The 11,154-nt window shown below is 53.1% G+C and overlaps 1 non-coding gene across 1 annotated transcript; it reads right to left on the bottom strand.

Annotated features, from left to right (window-relative positions):
• Positions 1-954: 954 nt before the first annotated feature.
• TRNAQ-UUG (transfer RNA glutamine (anticodon UUG)) lies at positions 955-1,026 on the bottom strand. Its single transcript has one exon. It is a non-coding gene; the product is annotated as a tRNA-Gln (tRNA).
• Between the last annotated feature and the right edge of the window lie 10,128 nt (positions 1,027-11,154).

The following is an 11,154-nucleotide window of genomic DNA, read 5'->3' as shown; positions in this document are numbered from 1 at the left end:
CATGGGGGATTGTGGTGCAGCAGATGGACTGGCTGTCTAGATGTGGAGATTTAGTCTCACTGAGGAGAAGGAGGAATCCTGCTGATAGGCAGTGTTTAGGGCCGGTGCAACCGCTAGGTGAACTAGTCAGCTGCCTAGGGTGCCAAGTGGTTGGGGGCACCAAAAATCGCACTCAGGGGAGGCAGTGGAGTGGAGGTGAGCTGGGGCAGGGGGCTGGGGGGAGGGCTGCCTGCAGCAAGGAACGGGGGCAGCGGCATGCGGGGCAACCGCTCCCTGTCCCAGTTCACTTCTGCTCCGTCTTCTCCCCTGAGCACGCCGCCACTGCTGTAATTCTCCTCCCCTCCCAGGCTTGCCGCACTAAACAGCTGATTGGCACCACAAGCCTGGTAGGCAGAAGAAGTGGAGCGGCACCAGCATGCTCAGGGGAGAAGGCGGAGCGGAGGTGAGCAGGGGTGTGGAGTTGCTGCAGGGGGGGCTGCCTGGCTCTTCCCCATGGCTTCCGTCCCTGGTGTGCCCCAGCCCCGCCCTCCCACCCCTGCACTCACTGCATAGTAAGTGGAGTGACCCAGCCCCAGCCTGGTCCACTTCTTCTGCCCAGAGAGCCTTGGCCCCCCTCAGTAGCTGACCTGAGAAACACAGTGTCTGGAAAAGCAGCAAAAAATCATGTAGCACCTTATAGACTAACAGACGTACTGAAGCATGAGCTTTTGTGGGTGAACCCCCACTTTGTCAGATGCATCAGTGTCTGCCTTTTCCAAAGAAGTCCCTGGAGGACCTCTTCTTTTGTGGCCTAATGGATAAGGCGTCTGACTTCGGATCAGGGGATTGAGGGTTTGAATCCCTTCATGGTTGTGTTTGTGCAGCTTTACCTTTGGGCTAAAAGTCATTCTAGTTCAGCCAGCAAGAGGGTAAGCAAGCAAGCAGAGCTCTGCAGTAAACCCACATATCTCCCACAGGTCCCACTGAGATTTGAACTCAGATTCCAGGATTCAAAGTCCTGAGTGCTGCCCATTACACCATGGAGCCTGCTGCTAGCTTGGTCCCTAGACCCCTGTGACTCTCAGCTGGCTGGTTTGCATGCTGCACTTATTGCTTCCCACCTGCAGCTTCCTCTTGCAGGACTCTCTTTCCTCCTCCAGCGACTGTTGTCCTGCACTATCGGATCGGTGGGGTCCTGCCCTGAGTCCCCGCATCCCCGTTTTGTCTCCATTCCCTGCAGGCTGCAAAAATGTCAGGGGAGGCCGCCCCTCCCTTCACTCAGTGCTCCCGCTCATATCGGCCAGCTGCAGCCTCATCTCCTGGAACTTGGGCAGCTGTCGCTTAATCCGGTCGAACAGTCACAGGATGACTGGCTCCCCAGCCTGGATGGCCTTGTGGAAATCCCACAGGTGTTGCTGTGGGAAGGACTAGTGTGGGGGCAGGGACTGGAGAGGAAAGGGGAGATTTGTCCTGGACCCCGGACCCCCGACTGCTGTGACTCTTCTGCCATCACTGCCCCCTCCTCTTCCTCTGTAGGGCCCCAACAGCTCCTTCAAGCCCCCCCAACCTGCCCCCCAGTGTCCCCTCATCTGTTGTGACCGTCTCACCAGCCCCATCCCCATCTGTGGGGATCCCTCAGGCCCCAGAGTCCCACTCCCCCATCCTATGCACTTTATGTGGCCTTTGCCTTCGCCCCGACCTCCTCCTCCCACCCCGTCCTCAGCGCCCCAACACCGACCTCCTCCTCTCATCCCAACCTGACATCCTCCTCCCTGTCCTCAGCACCTTGCCCCCTTCCTCTGCCTCCCCCCCATCCCCAGCACCCCACCCCTATTTGATTCCAAGCCATTTCTCCATTGCTGGGCCCCACTTGTCCATCCCCCCACTCCCCCAGTCCATTCCCAGGGTGTGAGGTTCCTCATCTTCAATCTCTGCTACCCACAAACCTGCCAGGTTCCCCTTTTCAGCCACCGTGGGGTCCTCCAACCCGCCGACACCCATCCACTCTGAGCTTTCTAACACCCACATTCCACCAATACATCTTGGTAACCCCACCCTCCTCTATCTCTAATCCCCCTATTGCCTTCCCTTGGGTCGGACACCCCAAGCCACAGTCAGGCCCCCACATACATCCCAGTCACTCATTCACATGCTGAGCTAGTTCTTCAGGGACCCCCACAGCCCACCAAACTTCTCCATCCATGAGCCCCATGGACCTGTGGCCAGGAAGGTGAGAAAGCTCCCACTTTGGCAGGGCTGGGTGTGGGTGTTAATCTTTTCCTTTATGCCAGCAATGCCCCTCTGCTATGTACATCAGACAAACTGGACAGTCTCTACGGAAGAGAATAAATGGACACAAATCAGATATTAGGAATGGCAATATACAAAAACCTCTAGGAGAACACTTCAACCTCCCTGGCCACACTATAGCAGATCTTAAGGCGGCCATCCTGCAGCAAAAAAACTTCAGGACCAGACTTCAAAGAGAAACTGCTGAGCTTCAGTTCATCTGCATATTTGACACCATCAGCTCAGGATTAAACAAAGACTGTGAATGGCTTGCCAACTACAAAACCAGTTTCTCCTCCCTTGGTTTTCATACTGGGTGGGGGCTTGAGCAGGTTCTGTGTTGTGTTGTTAAAAAGGATCCCCAAGATATTGAACCCTGGGCCATGTTGCTGCCGACTCCAACTGGCAGAAGGGTCACAGAAAGAAGCAGGGGAAGGGGAGGAGCACCCATTAATTTATGCAATTATTCAGTGAGGCAGAGGCCTGACAGGAAGGAACTACCTGTGCAAGCCCCCTTGGCAGAGAGGGGGATCTGGGATGTTCTTGGCACTGGCGATACAGCCCAGGGATGGGGCAGTAAATGGAGCGGGGGAGATTTGTGAGCTGAGAACTCCTCTCCCTGGGTATTTCCTCTGCAGGCCTGTTTCAGTGTCTCTCTTTGCTCTTTCCCTGTGTAACCCAGTGGTTCTCAAACTTTTTGAACTGGTGAGCCCTTGCACAAAGCAAGGTGCTGAGTGTGACCCCCCCATCAATTCAAAACATGTTTTTTCACATTTAACGTTATTTTAAATGCTTAATTTATAACCCAATTCTTTAAAATGAGTTTAACTTTTCTCACCACTTTTAAATTCAGCCTAGAACACACTTCGATTGAATTATTGTTATAAGCAGGAAAGGGTTTTTAAAATAGTTACTGTTCAGTACTGGGGGTGTGAAGACATTTGTCAATATCACTTTTCACAGCAGACTTTGCTCCATTGCCACCCTCACTTCTGCTGCCTGCAGAGCTGGGCGGTTTGTGACCCCCCACATAATAACCTCACCCCCTCCCACGAGGGGCTGTAATCCCCAGTCTGAGAACTCCTGGGCTGCCCCCTTCCAGCTCTGGCTGGGACACTTGACCCCTGTCCCGTTCCCAGGGGGCTTGTGCTCTCCTGGAGCTGGATCGGCTGCTCCTGAGGGGAGCCAGAGCCGGGGGGGGGGGAGATGTCAGTGAGGCCAGCAGCGCTGGGAGCCACAGACATAGGGGGGCAGAGATGGGCTGAGGAGGGGCTACTTGAGAAGAGTCACTTCTCTGCCCGCCCCCAGTGCTCCCCCCCTGCTCCCCCCATCCCCTGGGGCCTGCCTTAATTCAGACAGTCCCTTTCCCGTCATATCCCCACCACATCAGTGATTGTGATACAGGGGGCAGGTTTTCTCTGGGGCACTGAGCTTTGCCAGGGGGTTGGTGGCTCCTTTCTTTCCTCACCCTGGAGTAAACTCAGCTTTTTATTCCATCCTTGATGTTTCATGGAATAACAACAGCAGCATGAAGAAAGAAGTGGGCACCATGGGTCTCAGGGGAGGGGCAGAGAGGTGCAAGCGGTGGGTTGGGCTGGGCAGGGGAGGTGCAGAGAGCTGTGGGTGGTGGGCAGTGCAGGTGAGGGGAGGGGAAGAGAGGTGCGAGTAGTAGGCAGATCAGGTCTCAGGTGAGGGGCAGAGAGGCGTGGGTGGCAGGCAGGATGGGTGCACAGGAGGGGCAGAGAGGTGTGGGTGGTGAGCAAGACAAGGGACAAAGAGGTGTGGGTGGTGGGCAGAGCAGGTGTCAGGGGAGGGGCAGAGAGGTGTGGGTGGCAGGCAGGACGGGTGTCATGGGAGGGGCAGAGAGGTGCGAGTAGTGGACAGTGCAGGTCTCAGGGGAGGGGCAGAGGGGTGTGAGTCGCAGGCAGGATGGGTGTCACAGGAGGGGCAGAGAGGTGTGGGTGGTGGACAGGACAGGGGACAAAGAGGTGCGGGTGGTGGGCAGACTTTGGGGCAGAGGGTGTAGAGGCAAGAGCAGCAGGGAAGGAGGCCTCAGGGGAGGAGAGGAGCAAGCAAGAGGCGGACTAGCTTCTAGGGAGCTTCCAGCGTTCACGTCCAGCCTCCCCACATGCAAGAGTCATGGGCCACCTCTCTGGGTCTTCACTAACCAAGCCCCTCCCCAAGCTGTGTTGCTGGGAGAAGCCCTCCTGTTCACACAGCGCTATCTGCATCAGGATTCAGTTGCTATAACTGCATTGCTTGGGGGGGGTGTGAATTTTTTACACCCCTGTGTAATGTAGTTACACCCACTAAATTTTGTAGCATAGACCTGTCCAAAGAATCACTAACGCAAACCTTGGGAGTAAAACGTCACCTGCTCCTCTGCTTTACAGAATCCAAACACAAGCAAAGCTTGTCCAGCCCCTGTGGGGGTTGGCAGACAGTCAGGTGTGGGCAGATAGGCTGCTTTAAATAACAGCAGGCACCATGGCTTCGCTGGTTAAAGCACCTGCTCAGTAAACAGGAGATCCTGCGTTCAACTCACTGTGGTGCCTTGTTGACTGGTTGTTGGGGCACCTGGTATTGGCTACTGTCAGAAGACAAGATTCAGAGCTAGATGGGCCTTTGGTCTAGCCCAGTAGGGTTTATTCTTATGGTTTAAATAACACTCACAGGCACTGGTAATAGAGTTACTGAAAGTTTGTGAGTTAGGAGGGGGTAGATCAGTGATCCAGTCCCCACACAGATGACCCCCTCCCTCTGGGACAGGGGCAGGTCTGAGCTCTCACCCAAATACTCATTGTGGCTGCCAGAATCTGTGAGCAGCTTGTTTAGTTTACACCAAAGATTGTAAGAATGAAAATCCTAAACTGCATTTTGAAATAACGAATGCAGCAGGACGTGTTATTGTCCCTGCCCCAAAGCAGACAAACCAATGGAGAAATGCCGTCAAGTCCAAGGTAATACTCCACTGCCATTTTACCTTTTTTGCTCGCTAAACTCCTTCTTATGTGCCCCGCCCAGGCTGTCCTCTGCCTCAGCTGCTGCTCCCGGCCTGCTCTAGAGTCAAACATGCAGGGCCTCCAGGGCAACAGAGGCTGGGACAGGGCAGCAGCCTGGGTTGGTCTGGGAAGATGCTGGGAGTTCTCGTTCCCTGAGAACTGGTCCGGCTCCCTTCTCAACAGCAAACAAATCAATTCCACGTCCTCTCCCCAGAAAAATCAGCCTAGAGCCAAGGGCAGCAGGGGACGATTCCCTCTAGTTCCCACCGAGGCAGGAGAGAACCCAGGGTGTTTCTAGCAGAGCTTATGGAACTGACCATATGGGGAAACCAGCCTTTAATAAAAGGCAGTTCCAGTTTAAGCTTAGAGTTTTTAACAATTTCTACAACATTAAAAAACCCTTCAATCGTAGTGTCACCATCCATAAAATTGCTTCAGCCTTATAGGTTCCCAAGTGAACAAATAAACATCTCTTCAAATCCAAGGGAGTGAAGATCAGTCAATGTTCAGAGTCATCCCACATAAAAGAACCATGTTGTGGTACATACTGGCCCCATCATGTGGCCATCGCTTTTCCCTCCTCTCTGTTAAAAGTTTTAGTATTTTGCACAGAAACTTTCTTCCCTCAGGAGAGACCTGGGAACCAGGGCTGCCAGCCAGCCAAACACCTTTAAGAGGAGGCGTAATCTGTCAAAAAATGATCTCCCTCCTTCAGTTCAATGACACCCTGAAATGTTACTTATCAGGGCAGAGCCGGAGGATTGAAAGCAGCTACAACAAATGCCTGTGTAGTTGTGGGGGGGCTCAGGGATGGGGCGGCTCAGGGCAGCCTGCCTTGCCATTAGAGGTGGGCAGGCACTAGGACCCTGGGGCAGCAGACAGCAGTTCTGCCCAGAATCCCTCTACTCCAGCAGCAGGAAGGGGACCGGCACACACTGCTTTTTGTCAGGCAGGGACGCAGCGCTGCAGGGGGAGGAGTGGCAGGCAGGGGCCAGGGCCAGGGGAAGAGACCCAGCTCCAAATATTGCTGGAGCAGGGCCCCCAGCCATGAATATTCCTGGAGCCCGAGCACCACACATGTATATAACCTGCTGGCTATGACCACAAGCCAACACAAGATCCAACTGAGATTTGAACTCAAATTACAGGATTCAGAGTCCTGAGTGCTGCCCATTACACCATGGGACCAGCTTGTGCTGCTTTCTCTGCACATCGGTGACCCTCATGGGGCTGCTTGTGTAAGGGGGCTCTTGGCCCTTTACTAAAACTTAGTGTGTGTGTGTGTGGGGGGGGGTTGGTTGGCTAGTTCCCAGCACCAATAGAAGGGGGAAGGATCAATGGGAAATCAGAACCCTGAGACTGACAGTCCCCAGGGACAATGGGGAGAGGCCAAAGCTCCAAGTTAGCTGCACTGACAGGCCAGACAGTGTAATGAGGGAGTCACCAGGCCAGCGGGTCCCATCCTCCATGTGAGCTGGAACTGCCTGGGCGAGAGTGGGACAGAGCTAAGGAGAGAGCAGGAGCCCGAGAAGAGCCGGGGAGCAGAGCTGTGCAGGTGTAGTGCCAGAAACTGCTGCATGTAGGAATTTGCAACCTGTAGCAGTTACTGATACCTGAGGTTGTTCTTATTTGCTGACTTGTCCTAATTGGCTAAAACTTGACAGTGGTTTCTCTAGCAAAGGCCAGTCCCTGGCCCCTTGGTCCAGACATCCCCCTTCATATCAGGCTAGGGTGACCAGATGTCAAAGATGAAATATCGGGACGCGGGGGGTGGAGCAAAAAAAAGCTGGAGGGCTCCCCTGCCACCAAGCGGCAGTGGCCCAGCCCCATCTCCAATCAACTCTCGGCTCCAACCCCCGCTACATCCCCAGCTCCCCCATCCCCTCGCTCTTGGGCCCAGCCTGGGCTCCGAGCTCTGCAGCCGAGCCAAGATCCGGGCCCCTCCTGCAGCTCTCGGGCAAGGGGTGAACCAGGCAGCTCCCGGCAGGAGCGTGTCTGCCCCACGTGTGTCTCCACCACCCGCCCACCTGGGCCCTGCCTGCTCCGTGCTGCCCCCAGCCCCACTGCGCTGCCCCGCAGGCTGCACGGCTGGAGCAGCTTCTGCGCTGTGCTCCTGGCCATGGCCATGGCCCGTGTGCAAACCTGGGAGGAAGGAAGAATGCCGCGTGCTTGGGGAAGAGGCAGGGCCAGGGCGAGGATTTGGGGAGGGATCCAATGGGGCAGTGAGGGGGTGGGGCTGGGGGCAGGGGCAGGGCCGGGATTTAGGGAGGGATCCAATGGGGGAATGAGGGGGCAGAGTTGCGGGGGGGGGTAAGTATCCCTCCAGACTATGCCTGTGTGCTGGAGCAGAGGACAAAGTTATTTGTTTGTCCAGGGTCCCAACCAAACATCAGTCGGGACATGGAACAAACAAGCAAATATCAGGACAGTCCCGATAAAATCGGGACGTCTGGTCACCCTACATCAGCTTCAAGTTGAGAATCATTTCCCATTAATGCTCTGTGGGAGGGGAGACTTTTAAATGCGCTCTCTGTGCGACTGCACATGGCTAAGCAAAGAGAACAAACCCCAAATCCCCCCTGTGCTTTGGGAGCCAGGTTTGCGGTGGGAATTCTGTAGTTCAGATGACTTCACACCTGGTCATTGTGATTCTTTACCAGTTTCTCTGGCATTGGGGGATTTGTTTCACTGATGGCTGAGTGGTTAAGATGCGGGAGTGGAAAGCAATAGGTTTTCTCTGCGCAGGTTTGAATCCTGCTCACAGCGAGGCCTGTGCTTTAGCCAGTCTATCACCTGGGCAACACTTCTGTACAACCCCCTGAGACACACTCAATTCTCTACCCACCCCAAGTAAATCCTGTTCTGCTCCTTTCATAGAGATCCCGGGGGCACCACCTCACACTGTGTCCCTGAGGGGTCAGGCAAACTCTCAGCACCTGAAGTCTCTGCCACTCACCTGGTGCCCCATAGATCAGCCATAGTGTTGGCCAAACAGGGCCCGTTTCCCCCTGGAGCTTACCTAATTACACCAAGGAGGCACGGAGAACAAAAAGACGGGTACCACACCTTTATTTTCGTTCAGCTGAGCGGGTGTTTCTTCTCGACTAATGCCAGAGAAGAGCACACCTTACATGGGGGACATGAGTCCCTTTTATAATCAGTAACAAACAACTTTAGTAAACGTCATTATACTGACCTATAGATAACAGGTCACACAGAATACATGATTATTTTGGGGAAGGGGATACAAGATACATCTGTTGCGGATACATTTATCATTTTGAAGGGAGTATAAGGTACATACCTTGACCTTTAGTATTACATATCTTTGAGGATACATGGGAAAACAGCTGCATAAACTTTTGTGCCAAGCGGACTAATTAGTAAATAGCTGACATGGTTAAATGAGACTAGATACATGTCTTGTCCTGGATTCCCAGGTTTTGCTTGTTATTCAAATCCCTAGGCCCCTCTTTGGGCTAAAGCCAGGGAAAGAGAGGAAGATACAGGCCTGGGCCTGTTGATTTTTAGGCCTTTTCTATCAAGTTTCCCCCCCCTTAAAAACATTTTAAGAGCTTATGGGCTTTGCGCCTCAGTTCCTTCAGGTTTGTACAATATCATCATAAACCTTAACTCCCAATTTGTTTCCCTGGGCTTGAGGTAAGAGAAAGAACAAAGGCCTAATGTATCCTATGTAGCATATTCCCGACCAGTTTGGAGGCAATCTGCGATAAGCATAAGAGCCACAGATCCAATAATGACCTTTTAATGCCCAAGTTCCGTTAGCAAAGGGACCATCCCAGGTCTCAGGGGAATCAGCGGGGCCCGGCTCTTCGTAATAGAGAGCGTTGCCTGATTCTATAGGTCCCCCTAGGAAGTTGTTTACATTTGGGTTACAATAGTTGCATTTCCATGCTCCAGCTCCTGCCTTCCATACACAGTTACAACCAAATCTCGGGTTATTGGTACTAGCCCAAAATTGTCGAAAATGGGTAACTCGGGTTCCATTAAGGTGTTGCCATGCCCATTGGTACCACCGCACCACATGATTTTTGTCAGTGGTGTTGTCTCGCTGGCAGCTTAGGAAGAGGGCATCGAAGTACCCATCTAATCCTACTGCTTTACAGCCATCACCTCTGTGATTCCAGTAGGAACACTTTACCCAGCTATTGTTAGTTAGCTTTACATGGGTAAGGTTCCATCGTCCTTGGTACTTTAAACAGTCATATGGGCGACAGTGGGGATCCCAGCAATCAAAACCCAGTGATAGGGTCCATTCACATTTGCTTTCCCCCATATATCTTCCCCCATGCCTTGTTCGATTAAGGCAAAAGACACCGATTCCAGCAGAATAGAGTCGCCAGGGGCCCTGGTTTTCAGTCCACCTTCCCGTACTATGCTCAAACTACTTAGCCACCACTTAGGCTGTACCGGCTGAGCTACCCAGGGCCACTCATTTAATTCTCCTGGACCGCCACATACCCAGCAATTAGTAAGGTTAAAAGAATCTGCTATTAGTTCCCCTAGTTGCAGAAACCTATTTTCCCAATTATATGCATAAGTAAACATACAGACCAGAAATACAAAGAATGGTTTCATTGTTTCTGTCTTTTAAACAGTCCTTTTAGTCCTTCCAATCCTTGGTACTCCCAGGTAGAGTCTTCGCCTGTGTCTCTCCGGGCTTCCGGAGCCGGAGGGGACAGAGGGCTGATGTCCTCTTCAGCTTGGCTGTTCTCTGAATCAGGGCTCAGGAACCGCTTTACTCGGGAATGATGCGTCCACTTGTCGCTCCCAAGGACCTTAACAGCGGCCTGGCTGATGAGCGATACAGTATACGGACCGTCCCACCGCGGTGTGAGTGGATCACGCTTCCACTTTTTGACAAGGACCTGATCACCGATCTGGAAAGAATGCACCGGTTGTTCCAGGGGAAGGGTCTGGAAAGGCGCCGCGTAGCGATGTAACTGTAACAAAACAGATTGCAGCGCAGAAACCTGTTTCCATAAAGAGTCATTCCCCACTTCCCAGTTTATATCCTCTCGGTATCCCGGGATGAGTACTCGGGGAGGGAACCCAAAGACCAGCTCGAAGGGTGAAAGTTTTAGACCCTTACGTGGGGCCCTCCGAATGCGAGTAAGGGCAAGTGGTAAGGCGTCAGGCCACTTTAGCCCAGACTCTATGCACAGTTTTGTGAGAGTGTCCTTAAGAGTTCTATTCATTCTCTCCACTTGGCCCGAACTTTGTGGTCTCCAGGGCGTGTGCAATTTCCATTGGATCCCAAGGGCTCGTGACACCTGCTGAACCACTTGGGAAATAAAATGACTTCCTCGGTCTGACTCAATCACCTCCGGGAGGTGGAAGCGGGGCAGTATTTCATGTAACAAAGCTTTGGTAACGGCTCGTGCCTGACAATGTCGTGTAGGGTAGCACTCCACCCAGCCAGTTAATTGATCAACAAAGACAAGCAAGTACTTATAACCCCTACAAGGGGGGACTTCAGCAAAGTCCACCTGCCATCTCTGAAAAGGGTAGGCAGCCCAAGGCCGACCTCCCATTGGGGCAGGCGGTCCGCACCCCTTTTGGTTTGTTCGCTGACAAACAGAACAGTTATTGACAATTCTTTGGGCTTCCATATGCGCACCTAATCCCCGAGTAGATCGGGTGATTAAATCAACCATAGCTCCTGATCCCAAATGTCCCTCCTTATGTAGGGATAGGAGAATCTCCTGAAGTACTGGTCTAGGTACAAAAATCTCCCCTCCTGGCAACTTCCACCACCCAGTGGGAGTTAATTGGGCCCCTGCAGCCTGGGCGTGGGACACTTCCTCCGCTGTATAATGAGGAGCAGGGGTTTTGGGTTCTGTATCCTGGACCCAGAGGAGCC

The sequence above is a fragment of the Gopherus flavomarginatus genome (assembly GCF_025201925.1).
Source record: "Gopherus flavomarginatus isolate rGopFla2 chromosome 13 unlocalized genomic scaffold, rGopFla2.mat.asm SUPER_13_unloc_2, whole genome shotgun sequence".
In the NCBI taxonomy this organism is placed as follows: Eukaryota; Metazoa; Chordata; order Testudines; family Testudinidae; genus Gopherus; species Gopherus flavomarginatus.
Note: the sequence above shows the minus strand (reverse complement) of the source record. Positions and strands in the feature narration are given on the sequence as shown.